General features: G+C 39.4%; 1 long non-coding RNA gene across 1 annotated transcript; it reads left to right on the top strand.

The window, feature by feature from the left end:
* The first annotated feature begins 1874 nt into the window (after positions 1-1874).
* LOC114479386 (uncharacterized) lies at positions 1875-6876 on the top strand. Its single transcript, XR_003675988.1, has 3 exons — positions 1875-2014; positions 2339-2414; positions 6269-6876. It is a non-coding gene; the product is annotated as an uncharacterized LOC114479386 (long non-coding RNA).
* Positions 6877-20153: the final 13277 nt, after the last annotated feature.

Raw genomic sequence — 20153 nt, forward strand, 5'->3', positions numbered from 1 at the left:
TACTTGCTTTTTCACAACTTTTGAACTTAGTTCAAGGCCCAGAAACGCACCTTACCTCAGTTTTTTATCCCGACTCACAGGGATTTATTAGTTTATTAATGTGTGTGTAAGAAATTCCAACGTGTGTCATATGACACAACTTTCAATCTAAATGTGTTTTGATTGGAAGTTATTTTATGTATTTGCATCTTATTACAATGATGTTAAGGTTGATATGTGATTACAGAACTCTCTCTCCTGGTTTGTTCTGGTAAGACTGCTCTGCGCAGGCCAGATACTATAGCACACTGATAGCACACACCAAGGTCCCATAACTCGGTAACACTTAATGTAAAGTTTTATACGTAAGGCTGACATTACGCTGTCATTATTATGACATGATACCAATCATTAGCATGAACAAGGTGTCATGAAGGCTGTCATTAAGTGTTGTTCGTTACCTGGCTAAGCCCTAACCCCTAACCCCACTAGATCCCTCCACCTAACCCCGAAAAATGCCAACATAGCTCCAAAGGTGTCATATCCTGCACACTGCGGTATAAGCACTTTATCTTTTATATCCATATTTTAATTATTCATATTTATGAATTTTTTTAATTGAGTGTGGCGATAATCTGGTTTTTATTCTCACAGAAACCTGCAGACTCTTTCCTCTTATTGAGTCCTGGACCTGTTTTTATTTTGATTTTACTATTTTAATACTACTGTTATATGGGAGAGGGAAAGGTTTCCTGTAGCCCGTTCCTTTAAAAATATTATTTATTTACATTTATATACATATTTCCTCCGAACCCAAAAAATGCCAACATAGCTCCAAAGGTGTCATAATTTAGCCAATGACAATGACAGACTTCATGACACCTTATTCATTCTAATGACAGCGTAATGTCAGCCTTATGTATCAAACTTCAAGTACCTCTAATTACTGTAAAATGCATTGCTTTGAAATCCCCGCAGGCAGCGCAAAATTATGAGGAAATTGTGTGGCCACGCACAAAAATGTAATCAAGTTCATTTTTGCGTCATTCTCACAAATTTGTAAAACCAGGCTGTAAATTCATCAAACCAACGCCCATATTGTCGGGTAACCACTCACACGTTTCACTACTCTGATGGTCATTTCAGAAATTCTAACCAATGAGACATTTTTTGTCACTATGAAAGAAAACCAACATGCTTCTAACAAAGGTATGTGGGATCCGCCCACATTCACATCTATTACAATAAGTAGATATACAATATTTTTCTTGTGCTAACACTTATTTATTTATCCCCCACGTTATATTGAAATCAAGATGGTTCCTTCTGTGAATGTGTTGTGAACCTCACACGCACTCGCTGTGCCCTAAATCATAAACATATCCTCTTTCATAAACACTCCTTTCCGACAAATTCCTGTTCCCTGGTGGCTCCTTCACACCCGTTAATGACTAAAACAGAGCTGCTGTAAATACCACGAGGACAGGAGCCTACTTACACACTCAAACATCACGTGGTTCAAATCTGCAAGTCACAGATGAAAATAGCTTTGGTTAACAAACAACTCAAATGTTGCAAATTTGTTTTTTTTTTGTTGTATATTTTTCTGTCAGATTTCTCTTACAGTCCATTGATCATTCAAACAGCTGTTCGGTTCACTCATGTATTGGGTCAGATACTTGTTATACTACAATTTTGTAGTGAGAGTAAAGCTAAGATCATATTTAACTCTTTCTTTGCTCTCCACAAACCTTTTTCCCCCTATTTAACAAGTTCTTGACTTGTAATACACAGTGAAGAAAGAGAGCCAGGAGCTGCCTTGGAGCGGCGTGTCAGTCAAGCACCAACACACTGGAGACAACTTAACCCCTGACCCCAACACTCTTTGAAATGAGTAGACTACTTGACCGGAGCTGACAACAATCCAAGTGTCTCTGCAGCTTCCAACCCCCAAAATTGAAAGTGAAGGGAGGACTACAAAGAGGATGAGCCAAAAAAAAAAGAAAAAAAGAGTGAAAAGTTAAGAATGATAATGGTAAGGTTTGACTTTATTACTAAGATTGAAATTAAGTTTCGTAATAGGTCATCCTTTATATTTGGTTATGATATGAGAGGAAACAAGTGGGCTTTATCTTTAAAATAGCTCCTTATCAAGCTTTGTGAAAAGTGGGTGGCTCACAGCATGCCTTTCCTTAAGCGGTGAGCATCTTCCTCCCACACCACACACTTGTTTTTTTCTTTTTCATTTGCTGCCCTTCCTTCTCTTGCTATGGTTTGGGATTATTTTAATTCTTCGCTGAATCTCCCTCTCACTAGAGATGAGTGCAAATCGGACTCTCACGCTTTCTCTTCTCACCAGATGCCAGCAGATTCTTAAGGACACGAGGGTCGACATCAGTGACCAGCAGGGTTACACAACCCCCAGTAGCACTACAGTGAGTCTGCTTTTATCAAAGTGACCAATGACATAAGGTTGAACACTGATTCAGGAATAGTATCTGTTCTCATTCTATTGAATCTAAGTGCTGCATTTGACACTGTAGATCATACAATTTTGTTGCACAGATTGCAAACGTGGGTTGGACTACATGTAAAAGTAATGCAATGGTTTAAGTCATACTTTGAGGAGTGAAGTTATTTTGTAAGAATTGGAAACTTTGAATCTGACAGATTACCAATGTCCTATGGGGTTCCTCGGGGCTCTGTTCTTGGACCCCTTCTGTTTAGCCTTTATCACTAGCATGCCCAAGGTTTTCTTACTCCTGTTGCCCTGCCCAGAGGCCGCCAAATGACACTGATTTGCAACTCAGTGGGCCACCTCTCTTATGTAAATGCAGCCATTCGATCGGAATGTGCAGCTGGGCAGTGACAAACTTTGGGGGTTGGTGTAAATGATGGCCAGTGTTGAGAAACCAGTGTTTCTTCCACGTAGATGATGTTTGTTAATCCAAATAACATTATATGGAATTATTGGATAAGAATGGCCAAATTAATATGAGCCATGTGTGTTGTGATCAATTAATAAACCACAATAAATAAAATTAGAAAAAGAAAAACAGTAATAAAGCAACCAAGCTCCTGTTTCCTACTCCTGTATTTTCACTATTTACCTTTATTGTTTTTGTGCTTATAAATCAAATGTATTGTTGCTATTTATGGTAAAGCAAGATTTCCGAGTGTGAAAAGGACTGTTTGAGTTCTCACTTTAAAAAGGTAAATTCACGAGGTCCACCATTCACTAACCAGGTCCATGAATTATTTTATTAAGCTATTATTTTACAAATTTGAAGAAAGTGCACAAGATGCACAAAGAATCAATGCTTCAACAGGGAAAAACAATCTCAATCTCTGTTTACACCATCAGTTATGCTGACATTATCCCTCTTGACCTTTGACCCAATGCGGAAGTACTGAACCATAGTGAAAGTTTGAAAAGGCTTATCACCTCAAGGTGAAAAAATAGCCAACTCAGGGCAGATATTTCACTGACTCTGGCGACTGAGAAGCAAGGATGTCAAAAGTTTACAGCTCTCAGCAGGCTTTGGAGATGATCCTAAATGACGCCAACCCCTGTGACTCCGATGGAGAAGAAATATCCCTTCAGCTGAGTTCTGACTCTGAAATTTCTTCCGGTAAGATTTTCTAAACATCCTTTTTTTTGTTTGCTGATTATGGCAGTTGTGTTTTTAATGTTTCATTAATCACATCTCAAAAATATGATCACCCTATACATGAGGAGGATTCGCCACCTTCAGAAAAGAGAGGTCGCCTGGAGACACACGAGTGGCTGACAGAGACGGCAAAAGACGGCACAGTGTGGCGTGAAGAACAGGTCGGAAGGCCTCTCCATCACAGCCCAATTGAAGGTCACGTCACAGATGGAGAGCCAACTGCTTTGGCCAGAAGAAAGGTGACGAGTCGCTTACAGAGTTTCTTCTGCTTCATAACTCTGGAAATGCTTCGGACCATTCAGGAGTGGACTGTCCAGCATGCACTCCAGACACAACATGAGAACTGGTTCATGGCCATACCTGAACTAATGGCGTTCATTGCCATCCTGCTTCTGTGGGGGATTGTCCGCCTTCCATCGCTGCATGACGCATGGTCAGCAAAACTGGGACCGCCCCTGATCAACAGGATTATGGCTCGAAACCGTTTCAAGGACATCATGCAGCATCTACGTTTCAACGACAAGGACACGCGGTGAATGAGTTGCGACTGACCGGTTTGCTGCAATCTCTGACGTTTGGGGGTCTTTTGTTGCCAACTGCATCACTTCGTACAACCCAGGCAGGCACATCACCATAGATGAGCAACTTTTTCCAACTAAGACTCGCTGCTGTCTCTTGCAATACATTGCAACGAAGCCGGACAAGTTTGGTATCAAGTTCTGTGTGGCATGTGACCTTAAATCCAAGTAAATCATCCCATATCTTGGCAAAGACCCCAGTCGTCCACCTGGGGAGAGATTGTCTGAAAATGTGGTGATGAAGCTTATGGAACCGTTTATGGACAAAGGAAGAACTGTTACAACCGACAATTTTTTCACTTCATTGTCACTAGCACGTCGACTGCACAGCCGGAAGACCACCCTCCTTGGCACAGTCAATAAGATTCGCCGGGAGCTTCCAGATTCAGCTAAAAAGAATTTGGCCCGTGAGGAATTCAGCACACAAGTGTTTTCAACCTCTGGTGCCACACTGACTGTTTATGTGCCCAAACGAAAGAAGACTGTCTGCCTCCTCAGTAGCGTGCACAGCGTGGTGGAGACTGAGGCTACTCGGAAAAAAAAGCCGAACACAGTCACCGACTACAACAGCATGAAATGCGGTGTGGATGTCATGGACCAGATGGTTCGAAAGTACACTGTGCGTTCAGGAACACGGCGTTGGCCAGTCGCTGTGTTTTACAACATGATTGACATTGCAGCGCTGAACGCACATGTGCTTTATCAGGCATGCACTGGGGTCAAGGAGAGAAGGGTGGACTTCTTGCTGGAGCTTGCAAATGAGCTTGCCCAGTCTCATATGGCAGCCAAGGAGGTGAATGAGCAAAACCTTCAGCAACAACCACCCACACCTGATGTGGGGAAAAGGGCATTGTGCCAGGTAAAGTGTTGCTGCAGGAAAAACCGTGCCACCAAGCGTTGTATGTATTGTGACAAGTTTGCATGTGGCAAATGCATAAAGGAGGTGTGGCAGTGCCATAAATGTTCACAAAATCTCTATTAAATAAATTTCACCAAGAATGCAAACAAACTGTTGCCGTCTCACTATTACTACTTACTACTTTCTGTTGCAAAAGTTGAAATACAAGTTGCAACCTCTATGTAGCTGCTGTATGGGAAACACAAAGGAGATTACAAAAGGTCTTTGTGTCCTGGAACCTACCTAGCCACCCCCCCACCCTAGCTGAGGGGGGAGTAGTGGCCTCAGTAACATAACAATGGTCACAAGCTGAGTTGTTCACACCCGCCATCTGACACCAGCTTGGACATTAAAGGTATAGGTGTCAAATGACACCACTCTGGTCATGCTAGTGTTAAATGCTTCCTTTAGGACAAATTCTACAGAACTGTAAGGTTGATTATCAGAGCTACGCAGATGACATACAACTATATCTATCACTGAACCCAGATGACTATGGTCTCATAGAGGTGCTGTGTGACTACTTAAAAAAAGTAAACTGCTGGATGAGTGAAAACCTCCTTCAACTAAATCATGACAAGATGGAGGTGATTATTTTTGGAAAAAGTGAAAAGAGGACTGCTGTCAGCTGCCACTAGAGCCTGAACCAGAACAAAGAGGTCAGAACACATTACTCCAGTTTTAAAGTCTTTAAACTGGCTCCCTGTCAGCCTCAGAATAGATTTTAAAGTTCTGCTGCTGGTGTATAAATCTGTGAATGGGTTTGGTCCAGAATACAACAGTGAGATGTTAGTCAGGTGTGAACCCAGCAGGTCTCTCAGATCTATGGACACAGGTCAGATAGTGGAGCCCAGAGCTCACAGTAAACATGGTGATGCTGCTTTTAGTTGTTATGCCTCAAAGAAGTGGAACAAACTGCCTGCAGAGCTGAAGTCAGCATCCAAGTTAAACACACTGTTTTTTCTCTACTGTGTATGACTGAGAGGGAGATTTTTAATCATGCTATTGTTGATTTAATGTTTTTACTGCTGATTGTTCTTATTATTTTTTGAGATGCTGAATTTTTTCTGTTGCACTTTTTGATCATGTAAAGCACATTAAAATGCCGTATGTTTGAAATACTTGATTTCCTTGCCTTGCAGTACAACCAATCCCAAGTGTCCAAAGCATTCAACTCCAGGGAGACCTATGACAATGCTTACCTCTACATCCTCTTTGTGATGCTCTTCTACACTTTTCTGGCCACAACCCTGTTTAAGTGCTTTGTTAGCAGCGATGGAGAGGAAAAAGTCTCTGATGAGGAGTTTGCGAGCACTGCACAGCCTTCCACACAAACATTCAATGCAGGCCACATGGAGGAGAAGTTTTACTTTGAAGAGGAGAACAGCCTCTGAAGCAAAAGGCTTTCAGTGGAGGGGGAAGGGGTGTGGATGCATATGGGGGATGTTTTGACAGTCACCAAACCAGAAAAATGCCGTGCAAACTCACTGAGGCAAGACCTGCTAGTGATTTTACCAAACCTGCACGATACTTTCACTATACCCCCCCCCTCCCCCTTTGACCTTCCCTCCATCTGACAATCAGAGCTCTCACATGGGGCTGGTCGACAGGCTGCAGGAGACGGCAGCCTCTGATCATCTGAGAGAAGGGTGGAAACGGGGCGGAAATTTTGGGTCAATGGCAGGCCGGAGTCTCCTCCTGTGAGGCCCAATCAGGATCAATATCACCCGGGCCCTCAACATGGAAACCCCGCAGGGATCCACGGATACTGCAACACACTGATGTTTAGATGAAGATGGACAGTAAGGGTGTGTGTGTACAAAGCCTCTTTTCTGTTTTTAATTCATTTTACTGAAATTGAGTAGAAAGTAAATGTAAATCATGTATACTATTTAAGATACATGGGAATTGTACAGTTATTGTTGCTTTAACACACTTGAAATAAACATGAATGGAATGATGATGGATGGATGGATTGAGAGATGACTACTAGTTAAAGGCACTCCTTTTCTCTACTGCTTATAACTGAGAGGGAGATTTTTGGTCATGTTGATATTTTGTAAATAAGTGGAATGAAACAGTATTTAGTGCCTTCTGACCATAGATTTATTTCTATAGTTTTTATCATTTCTGATCATCTCCCGACTGGTGTGGGACCAAGAGAGACTTTTGTATTTTTAGTTTAGTTTTTAGGTTTTTGTGAGGCCTAATTAACTCAACTCAATTCAATTCAATTCAATTCAATTCAATTCAATTCAATTCAATTCAATTCAATTCAATTCAATTCAATTCAATTCAATTCACCACTTTTACTGTGTTAAAATATGTATTGAAGAGTGTTAAATTCCACTAATTTTAGTAGTGTTACCTGCAACAATTTACATGTGTTAAACATTAAACACTTTGAAAAGTGTTTTTTTTTTTTTAGTAGAATTAAAACGATCAGATTTGCTGTGATGTAATCAAGGCAGTGGCTATCTGTATGGATGACGTATTAATATATCGACATTCTATCCGTACGCAGCACCCCTCTTTGGCCAGTTTAGGTCACATGACTAAGACTAAGACTAAACCTAAACTTAAACCTAACCCTAACCCTAACCCTAAAAAATGTTGCAATATAGGGTGATAACCTAACCCCAACCCAAAACCTCACCCTAACCCTAAAACTAACCTAACCTAACCTCACCTCACCCTAACCCCAACCTTAAACCTAAACCCAACCCTAACCTAACCTAACCATAACCCTAAACCTATCCCTAAACCTAACCCTAACACTAAAACTAACCCTAACCAGTACTGTATGTGTACTTCGGTAAACGTACCAATAGCACCAGGGGTTGTCCGTATGGCAATTGTACGAGTGGACACTTTCTATAATTAACAATGTAATTTGATTGCATTTACATATGCAGACGTTTTCAACAGTAGCCAGAAATGATCCCGTGAAATGATGTGAATTGTGAATCAAACCAAAAGCCAAAGCGCTCTGAAATGGGCTCTGATTAGAGGCAAAGCTCCATGCACATTCCTTTGCCATTACATTGTAACTGATCTCCGCAGACTTGACGCACAGCTAGGCCCTCCTCAACCTCTGGGTGACCTCTCGGTATGATGTGTAGTTTACAAAGGCGAGGAGGAGAAACGTGGACCCCAGGTTCACTCTGCACAATGAAGTCCGATAGCGCAGCGAGATGGAGGAGCGGATCTGTGGTTTATTGCGCTCTCTCTGCACATGTTACCAAGGCGGAGGAGAAGGAACAGAGGACTCTGAGGGCGGCAGGTACCGGTAGATGACGTTGTGTGCGCACACGGAAGTGTTTGGGAATGCGCCTTTACACAGTGAGATGTCCAGGGGTCAGAGGTGGATCAGGGTGGACAATGATGCTCTAATTTGAACTATCCGCTGCTGAAGGTTGTGCCGGTCCCTGAGGCCATGTAGACCTGCTTCCTCTTCCTCACGCTTAATTCAATTTCTTCCTCATCCTCCTGAGGTCACCACGTGTGAGCCTCAACACCCACATCTCCAAGCTCACTTTTATCGTTTCCGCCACTAAAAAAAAAACTAAAAATCAAAATCACTACGGCAAGTCATAATTATGATTTAATAAAGGCATGATTATGACTGAGATAGTAAGTCACAATTATGAGTTAGTAAAGTCATAATTAGGAAATAGAAAGTCATAATTCTGAGTTACAAACTGAGCATTTGCAATACAGACACGCTGTTACTATTCTTAATGACTCTTTGAATAATAATTTATCAAAAACTCACATTTTGGCTGTTTATTCAGTTCTTAGAACTCAACACATGGTACATGATAGTACATAAAAAAGTCTTTATTGCAAAATTATTCTGTCACTTTTTTGTTTACATTTACATTAGAAAAAGGCTCTCATATTTATGACTTTCTTTCTCATAATTATGACTTTCTTTCTCCTAATAAGACTCTACTAACTCATAATTATAACTTTCTTTCTCATAATTATGACATTCTATTTTTTATTTATGACTATTTTTCACAAGATAACTTTACTAACTCATAATTATGACTCTTTCTCATAATTATGACTTTCTTTCTCATAATTATGACTTTTACTAACTCATAATTATGACTTTCTTTTTCATAATTATGACATTCTATCTTTTAATTATGACTTTATTTTTCAAAAGATAACTTTACTAACTCATAATTAAGACTCTCATAATTATTACTTTACTAACTCATAATTAAGACTCTTTTTCATAATTATGACTTTCTTTCTCATAATTATGACTTTCTTTCTCATAATTATGACATTTTATCTTTCAATTATGACTTTTTTTCTCATAATATAACTTTACTAACTCATAATTATGACTCTTTTTCATAAATATGACTTTCTTTCTCATATATATGATGTTCTTTCTCATAATTATGACTTTATTGTTCATAAGATAACTTTACTAACACATAATTATGACTCTTTTTCATAATTATGACTTTATTTCTCATAATTATGACGTTCTTTCTCATAATTATGACTTTACTGTTCATAATATAACTTTACTAACTCATAATTATGACTTTTTATCATAATTATGACTTTTTATCATAATTATTACTTAACTAACTCATAATTATGACTTGCCATAGTGATTTAATTTATTTTTATTTTTTTAAACAGTCTTCCATACACTTTCAAATGTCGCTTGCCCAAACTGTGAGCCTCAAACTAAAGTAGGTTAAATTAACATGTAGGCCTGTAATGGAAAAAAAATGCACTATAGATTATTTTTGCACATTTTGGAATTTGGTTCATATACAAAAACACAAAACAGGCAAATAACAGCAAACAAACAAACCATTATTAGTTGTAATAATAATAATAATTAAAAAAACACTTTTTTGCATAAAAAACAACCTTTAAAGTAGGCAGTCACTGAATGGAAGGGATTTAGGAAGTTCTGTTAATGTGGCCTGAGAAAAACAATTTTTTTCCCCCAAGAAGTCCAACATTCAAACCAGTGGAAAACCTTTTTTTTTTTGGTTGAAATAAATATAATCATTGGCGTCTGAAATACCTTATAAATCATATTGTGCATGAAAAATGTTCATATGCAGTTGTTTCCTATCATACAAAACCCAACTTGTTAACAAACAGTGCACGTATCATAAAAATGAAAGTATGAAATTGTAATTTAATTCAATGTATTCATTCACTTAAATAGATTTTCAATTTGATCGTGAAAGAATATATTCATATTCTAAAATCTCAAATTTCATATTGACTGCTTTTCTTTACCATTGTGGGCAGAACAAAAGTATAGCAGACTTTACTGTATGTACTGCTTTATGAAATGATTTGATTGTACATTTCATATATGATATTCATATATATATTCATCCTTCACCTTTAATCTTTAATTTCTGGTCAATATGCATCCATTTATATTGATACACTTTGATCAAATTCAATATTTGCACTGCTTTTTATCGTAGCTGCTACACGTCTGCTTACATGTCAAATCAAATCAAACAAAGCGTCTTTCCTATGAACAAATGCAACGCAAAGTGCCTTTACATTAAAAAACACACAAAACATTCAAAACACAGAATATAAAACATGCACATAATCCATTCAAATCAATTTATGAAATATGTAAAAACAAACAAAAAAAAAAAAACATTCTTGTGTTGTTTGTTATGTTTGACTTTTTTTTCTGTTGGTGTCTATGTTTGCCTGTAACATTTATATTTTCAAGGCCAGTAACTTCAAACAATCACCTTATGTAAAGATATATTTTTTCTTTCACATACTCTGCTTACATCGTTTTCAGGTTGTACAGTGTTCACTTTTAATGTCAGTTTGGGCTGCATATAATGGCATGATAGGCTCAATTTGCTCTGCAGTTTTTAGGTTTAACATGTATGTGCTTAACAAATCCATCATAAATGGTGCACCCACGTGAATAGCAAAAATAAATCAATAAGGCTCTCACACGCACAATGCGTTCTGTTCAAAAACAGGGCCAACAATGTGCTGCACTACCAGTGTCTGATTAAAAAACCACATGATTCATAATCGTGTAACTAAACTCTTTATATTTATAGCAAAGATAAGGGAGTCAAACTTTACCAACACTAACTGCAACATTCAAAATGGCATATAGAATTCCAAAAAGATCTATTTTCTATATATTAAACATGTTTCTGTACGTTCACCTTGAGTGTGTTTTATCAAGTCTTTAAACACGTATATGATCAGATTAGTGAAATCTCTTCGCAGCAGGTGTAGTAAACATGTCTGACTGTGATTATCGGTGTCATTTGTTCTGTTGCCGTTTACCTACATCTTTGAACTGCAGGTCAAGGTTTTGGCCTCAGTTCTTCCTGTGACTTCCTGTGACAAAATAAAACACTAAGAGTGAACCAAAAAAAAATAAAAAAAATCAATGAAGTATGACTAAATCTGCATTGCAATCCACCTAATTCTTTTCTGCTCTGCTGATGAGCATGAGGATTCATTCAGAACTTGCTTTTCTATGTCTATTTAAATTCAAAACACACAGTTTATGAACCTTTTCTTGTGTTTCATTAAATCGCTTCTTTTTGTTGCATGCTTGATTTTGTAAATTATAGTTCAAAGCAAAAATCTATAGAGCATTTTATTTGCCCTCATGCTCTCCAAAGGGTCTCCATCCCTCCATAGGCAACACGCCTCTTAATAAACAAGTGTTCTTTGTGGATATATAACTCTGACAACTTTAACCTACAATAACATTAATGCAGACTATATACGCCCATCATAGAGCAGACATAGTCAACTGGGCCACATACGGCCCTCGGTTTATTCAGTCCACAAAGTAAGCGTACAAAATGACAGAAGAATACATTAAACAAAAGCAAGAATACATGGAAAAATACAAAGAATTACAACATTGCTGGAAAATACACTAAAAGACAAGAAAAACACAGAAAATACTCCAAAAACACACAAAACTACCACAAAAATGAACCAAATGACAACAATAATACACTAAATTACACCAAATAGCAAAAAACGACAACAAAAATACAGAAAATTACAAAAAAATGAAAACAAAAGTAGCCAAAAAAAGACAAGAAAAACACAAAAGAAAGTGTCTTTGCAAACCCACAGTACTAACAAACAAGCAAACTTAGAACAGAAATACACAAACATTACTCCAAAAAAAAAAAGTGACAACACAAATTGACAATATGATTTCAAAAAACATATATTTTACAGGAATAATGCATAAAAAGCAGACACAAAAACCATAAACAAACACTTTGTTGTTTCCTGCGTTAACGCTCAAATCGGTCATTATTCTAAAGCTGACATGGATTTTGTTAATGTGGCCCTTTGATCAAACAAACACATTTTCGTGGCCCCCCACATGTGTGGAAGTTGTCCACCTCTGTCATAGACTAAGTCACGGCTAAGAAAGAACAATTCATTTAATGTTCACATGGATTTCAAATAACTCATAATCAAGCTTCCCATGACAGTTCCAACCCAAATTATAATGATTTAATATTAAATCTTACAGTGCAGGGTTTGATTGTAGTCAAATATTTTCATTTCATTTTTTTCATTTTATTATTTATTTCATTCATTCAAAAAAATGCAACCACAGCATTTACACAAATGAAAAGGAGCAGAAAGAAGTAAAAACTTATAATGTCTGCCCCCTATCAACACAAAATTATTTACAGTTCCAGTTCCTTTGAGCTGTCTCATGCAGCCGTCTTATCAATTACAAGACATCAAAACACAAAATACAAAATAAAGTTAATCGAAATACAAAATAAAGTTAATCAAAACACAAAATACAAAAAAAGTTGATCTGCTACTCTGCAGTGTTATATTTCTGTAACATTGATAATTTAACATACTTTTTAAACACATAAATGGACTTAGAAGTTTTAATTTTACAATCAAGACTGTTCCACAGGGCGATTCCTTTGATTGAGATGCATCTTTCCTTTACAGCCGATTGAAACCTGGGTTTTGTAAAAACCTCAGTACCTTTTAGTTCATATCTACTTTTTCTCTTGGTGAATCTGTTTTGCAAATTGTTTGGTAAACTTTCCAGATGAGCTTTATACATGGTTTTTAGAAGATAATACTCTACTAGTTCATTAAATTTCAGTGTTTTTAGTTGTATGAATAAGGTATTAGTGTGGTCTCGGTATCCACTTCCACTGGCGACTCTAATCGCTCTTTTCTGTAAAAGAAAAATTGGATTGATGTATGTTTTGCAGGCACTTCCCCACACTTCAATGCAATAGGTCAGATGTGGAACAATCCATGAGTTATACAACAGAAACAATGCATTCTTATTTAGAGAATCTTTGACTTCATGCAGTACGGCTATTATTTGGGAGACCTTTACTTTGACATTATCAATATGTGATTTCCATGTCAAGTGTTCGTCAATATTAAATACATTTGGTAATATTTATTATTTTGTTGAATTCTAAACAAACAAAAAAGAAAATGTTTAATGTACAACTGTGACTCTGATACATTACACTATTTAAGATGACTTAGAGATGTGTTGACATTCATTTAGATGACTAGTGTTCTATAATGTTGATTGTCTGTAAAGAGAGCTAATTGCTAAGCTCCTTGTTTGGCTAAAATATGCAAATTCTGTTCTTAAATTAAAAAAAAAGTATTATTATTATTATTATTATTATTATTATTTCTAATAGAATAGAATAGAATAGAATAGAATAGAATAGAATAGAGTTTATTGCCAAATGTACAAGTTAAAAAGAACAGGCACAGGATTTTTCTTGAAAAAATTCCAAACAATAAATCAGCCTAACAGTAGAAGGTGCAAGTGTAGGTTTCTCAATAGGAGAGTGCTGAGGTATCTGTCCTCTTTAATGTCCCGCACCACGAGCCTCACAGTAGCTGGGAACTTATTAAAAGCTAAAACTATTATAAAACTATTGATACATGAAAACCATAAAGATTTCCTTTATTAAAATTTTAACAGATTAAATGACATTTTCTAAAGCATACACAAACTTAAACCATGATATGAAATGAGCCAAACTTGGCTTTTATGATCAGAGCAGACAAGTTTTATTAAAACCTGGAAATGTGCTGCCATCTACTGGTCAGAAAGAGACACTGATTATGACTGAGGATGTTTTTGGACGTAGGATGAAATACTATGAGGATCTCCACAATTCAGCTGTCACTTTCTGCAAGAGTTAAAGGCTGGTGGACTCAAAGGTGATACAATCAAAACAAAGGATGACGTCACTATAGTATACAGTATATACAGTGGTTCTCAAACTCTTTTGGCTCAAGTACCCCCTTTTTTTACTTCTGAATCCAAGTACTCTCTTTGTCTGACAACAACATTTTGCTTAGAAAACTATTTAAAAACATCTATAGAGCATAATGATGGAATGAAAGAGTGATAACACACATTTTAAATAATCTCATTTTGTAAATAAGTGTAAATAAACAATTTTTAGCACAGTGGTTCCCGCCCTTTTTGGATTGTGACCTCGTTTTAGCATCAATAATTTCTGGCGATCCCGAAGACATTTTTTTCTAGAATTTGTTGATCATGTTTAAGCTCTCTCTCTCTCTCTCTCTCTCTCTCTCTCTCTCTCTCTCTCTCTCTCTCTCTCTCTATATATATATATATATATACAGTATATATATATATATATATTAGTTGAACTAGATTTATATTTCTCAAAGTGAAAGTATAGAAAAACCAGTTATTTAAGATTTTGTGTTTTTTGAAATAATAATAATAATAATAATAATAATAATAATAATAATAATAATAATAATAATAATAATAATAATAATAATAATGATTCAAAAATGTCTCCTGAATAGATTGATTTCTAAAGTTTTTATCATTTAGATTGGCACTTTATATTTTAATTTAGTTTCTCTCACGTACCCCTAGGGGTACACGTACCCCCATTTGAGAAAAACCGGTGTATAAGATCCTTGGTAGCAAAGCAAAAGGGGTGGATGAGGTAATCCCTGACTACCACAAGTCTTTATCAGAGGTGTAAAGACTACTTATATATCCTACTCAAGTAGAAGTACTGTTACTTCATTGAAATTGTACTCAAGTACAAGTATGTCATACATAAAATATTGAAGTACAAATAAAAAGTAGCTCAATTAAATAGTACTCAAAGTAAAAGTTACTAGTTACTTTCACCCTCCATGTTTATTTTTAGTAATAAAACTTTCCACGGTTCGCACACAACTACATCTCATGTATAAACTTAAAAAGGAAGAGACCAAATCTTGCACAATTGAAACTTAACTTAATTTACTTTACTTCTTTTAAAATATACTTAAGTACCAGTAGAATTACTTTAGAAATATACTAAAAAAAAATGGAAGTACCCATAAAAGCAACTCAGTTACAGTAACATGAGTAGTTGTAATCCATTACTTTCACCTCTGGTCTAGATGTTGTAGGGCCTCTGAGTCTGCACACATGGCAATCGGTGACTGACAGATGGATGTTAGTCTATTTACGAAGGGGGGCCTAAGAGTGTGTTCCAACCACAGAGGCATCACACTCCACAACATGGGTCACCAACCTATACTTTCCCTTTTCTATGCTGTAAGAAATCTGTGGTGTTACTGTGTAATGGCCACTTTCCTTTTCCACGAGAGACCTTTAAATCTGTACCCTTTTGTTCATGCCAGAACTCTGGAATAAAATCCACAAAAGATATTTTGGTCTATTTTGACTTTATTTTATCAGTGAAATAAAAGCAGCACCAGGCACCACGGAGCAATCGCAGAAAAATGCGGAAAAAGAGAGTAGAGCCGAGCCGAGTAGAGCTGATACCGCCTGTGGAAACGCGCTATATTCGGCTTGGCTTTTTTGTTGGGGTTCCAAAAAAAGTAGCCCTGGTCTGAAAATGTGACTTAGGCACAAAGCAGACTCTGATTGGGTCTGAGAATCATTACAGCGTAGAGTCATTAACTCACGCACAGAGAGGAAGCATTTAGCCACCATTGAATTTTGCTGGCGATCTCGTGAAGATGGCAGCAAAGTCCAATCCGTGGAGTCTGGCAGTTTTGCGTGTCAGGTTGGTGCTCAATGGAAACGCGAGCTGTGGAGAGCCGATACCGCGAGTGATGTGCCGTGAGCACTAGTGTTGGGTAGGCAGGGCGCTGCAAATCGAGACCACCAATGACAATTTCATATGTTTCTGCTAGCAAGTGTTAATCAAATAAAATCAAGATTGTAAAACACCATTAAAGAAACATAAACTATTTTTTATTATAGCCTCCATACTCTCCCAACAAGATATATCTCATGACGCGGCAGCGCATCCATTGTTTGTGTTGGGAACACAGAAACACGGAGAAAATGGTAAATGGTAAATGGACTTGATTTTATATAGCGCTTTATCACCACACTGAAGCAGTCTCAAAGCGCTTTACATATCAGCTCATTCACCCAATCACTCTCACATTCACACACCAGTGGGACAGGACTGCCATGCAAGGCGCTAGTCGACCACTGGGAGCAACTTAGGGTTCAGTGTCTTGCCCAAGGACACTTCGACACATAGTCAGGTACTGAGATCGAACCCCCAACCTCTCGATCAGAAGACGACCCACTACCACCTGAGCCACGGTCGCCCGTGGAACAACTCGGAACAGCCTCAGTGAGGCGCATCCACAAAGTCAATCCTTCCTTTTGTACCTTTCACTGTGGAAAGTACCAACAATTTTCTGACGTTACCTTTGCTGAAGGTCTGGTAGCTCAGGTTTTGGTCTCCCATCTTTTTAAAGTTGTCGTTTTTTCTCAAAAGAAATTTCTTATCGTCTCTAGTGCTGTCATCCTGCCAGTAGTGTTATCCCGCTTTTAGCTAGAGAACGTAGCAGCAGCGGCCACGCTGATCAATTCACTAATGCACTGTGAACGTACGTATAGCATTTAGCATAGCACGGTTACGTCCAAAGGCAGCGTAGCGATCTTCCTTTTTACGTAAATTGTTTTTCACGTTGGGGGAACTGACTGCACATGCGCAAACACTAAAACACGCTATGGAAACACGCAGAGCAGAGGAGGGTGTGGCCTCTTCCTGCCTTACAGCGAAGTGAGACTTGTTCAGCGTCTCTGTCATACAGGAAATAGCGGTTGTTTAGTAATTTGGGTTATGAAAAGCACAAATGCTGACACTTTCAAACTTATAGTACTGTAGGCAATCAGAAATTGAAAAATAAATTATAATTATATAATAACTAAAAAACAAATAATCAAAATGTTCACCCGGTAGCACTGCCTACCTTGCCTATCCTGACTGCAAGTCACTGGATATCACCAATGAAAATGCGCCAAAATGCGCAAGTGTATGGTCGAAGATTTCCATAACAATAGGCACTTCATAGGTACTGAATGGTCATAAGGGCTACCATTTTCTTAAATACCAAATGTTCACAATTTCATTTTAATTAGAGGGTACGATAATAAGGAAAGCTAGCAGTAACTTAAAAATGTAGGAAATGTTTAAGTTTCAACATGAAACACTTTATTTCTCCTAATTTATGCAATTGTTTTATTTTCATTACTTTTCAGAGAAATTTATCATCTTCCCATATTACTAGCTACCAACAAATTGTATAATGAAACAATTATGTCATATTTACAAAATCCACCTTGTCACGGGTAGCAGACAGGACCCAATTGCAGGACTCAGAGGCAGGATTGTGTTACAAAGTCTTTATTTTAACCACATATAGCACCGACTGACGTGAGGAACAGGGCGATCCTCAACCTGGGGTGTGCGGCCGACCTGGACTCCAGACTGACGAGTAGGACGGACCAGACGTGAAAGACTAACAGACCAACAAGGAAGATACACACAGACAGGATATATATAGGTGATGTGATTATAGCAGATTGACTACAGGTGTGGTGCTGACAGGACGCCCAGAACATGTGACCCTCCCACTAGCTGAAGGTGATCCTCAGCCTAGTCCCTGACAGTACCCCCCCCCCTCCACAACCGTCCCCAGACGGCCCCAGGCATTTCAGGATGCTGGCGATGGAAATCCCTCACCATGTTCCGGGTCAAAGATGTCCCTAGAGGGAACCCATGCACGTTCCTCAGGACCATACCCCTCCCAGTCAACTAGGTACTGAAGACCACGTCCCCGCCGACGAGCTGCCAGGAGCCGCCTGATAGTATAAACCACCTCACCATCTACAACCCGGGGAGGAGGAGGGGCCCTAGAGGAGGGAACCAGTGGACTAACCCTAGCAGGTTTAACCATGGAAACATGAAAGGTGGGGTGGACGCGGAGTGAGCGAGGCAGGCGAAGGCGAACTGCAGAGGGACCAACCAGCTTAACTATCGGATAGGGTCCAATAAACTTAGGGGATAACTTCTTGGCCTCCGAGCGGATAGGCAGGTCCCGGGTGGAGAGCCACACGCGCTGGCCGACAGAGTAAGCAGGGGCGGGAACCCGACGCCGATCTGCGAGCCTTTTACGCTCTGCAGAGCACTGCAGGAGCCTGCTTCTTGCTTTAAGCCAAGCACGCTTGCAACGCCGCACCAACATCAAAGCAAGACGGTACACTAACCTCTGATTCTAAGGCAGGAAACAGGGGAGGTTGGTAACCAAAAACACATTCAAAGGGAGACAGCCCAGTGGAAGAACAGGGAAGAGAATTATGGGCATACTCTACCCAGACCAACTGCCTGTACCAAGAAGCCGGGCTGTCAGAGACCAGGCAACGAAGGATGGACTCCAACTCCTGGTTTACCCTCTCCGTTTGGCCATTAGACTCGGGGTGGTAACCGGAAGAAAGACTCACGGTCGTTCCCAACAGTCTACAAAACTCCCTCCAAAAACGAGACACAAACTGAGGTCCCCTGTCCGATACTATGTCCCGTGGAACCCATGGAGGCGAACACATTAAGTCAACATCACCTCTGCTAGCTCCTTGGCCGATGGGAGCTTCACCAATGGCACAAAGTGGGCCATCTTGGAGAACCGGTCCACCACAGTAAGAATGGTAGTAAACCCCTCTGCCTCAGGGAGGCCAGTGACAAAGTCAATGGACAGGTCTGCCCATGGCCGGGTGGGTACCGGGAGTGGCTGTAAAAGACCAGAGGGGCGAGAACGAGAGGTTTTGTTACGTGCACAAACAGGACAGGCACTGACATACTCACGGACATCCCTGCTCATTCCTGGCCACCAAAAACGTTGCCTCACCGTGAACAGGGTGCGCTGACCTCCTGGGTGACAAGACAAACGGTTAGTATGGGCCCATTGAATGACCCCAGATCGTTGTGGGGAACACACAAACAGGCGATTAGGAGGACAACCTGGTGGTATCGTTGCCCCCTCCAGAGCCCGCCGAACCCGCTCCTCAATCTCCCACGTCACCGCCCCCACCACACAGGTAGGAGGTAAGATAGGCGTGGGGGAACGAGGAGCCGGATCCGGCTCAAAGGCACGGGAAAGAGCATCAGGCTTCACATTTTTTGAACCAGGGCGATATGACACCACAAAATTGAACCTGGTAAAAAACAGAGCCCACCGTGCCTGACGAGAGTTTAATCTCTTGGCTGATTTTATGTACTCAAGGTTCCTATGGTCAGTCCATACCACAAAGGGGTGCTCCGCACCTTCCAAATAATGCCTCCACTCCTCTAATGCAGACTTTATGGCCAGGAGCTCTCGGTTGCCAATGTCATAATTCTGCTCAGCAGGGGTCAGGCGCCTGGAATAAAAGGCACACGGATGCACCCTACCATCTGCAACGCTCCGCTGAGACAGAACCGCCCCAACACCCACATCTGAAGCATCCACCTCCATCACAAACTGCCTCCCTGGATCTGCAATACACAGCAAAGGTGAAGATGTGAACCTGGCCTTGAGTACAGAAAATGCTCGTTCAGCCGAGGGATTCCAAGAAAACGGAACCTTGGGAGAAGTTAAGGCATGCAGAGGCGCAGCAATGGAGCTAAATCCTCTAATAAACCTCCGATA

This window comes from Gouania willdenowi, chromosome 17, assembly GCF_900634775.1.
Source record: "Gouania willdenowi chromosome 17, fGouWil2.1, whole genome shotgun sequence".
In the NCBI taxonomy this organism is placed as follows: domain Eukaryota; kingdom Metazoa; phylum Chordata; class Actinopteri; order Blenniiformes; family Gobiesocidae; genus Gouania; species Gouania willdenowi.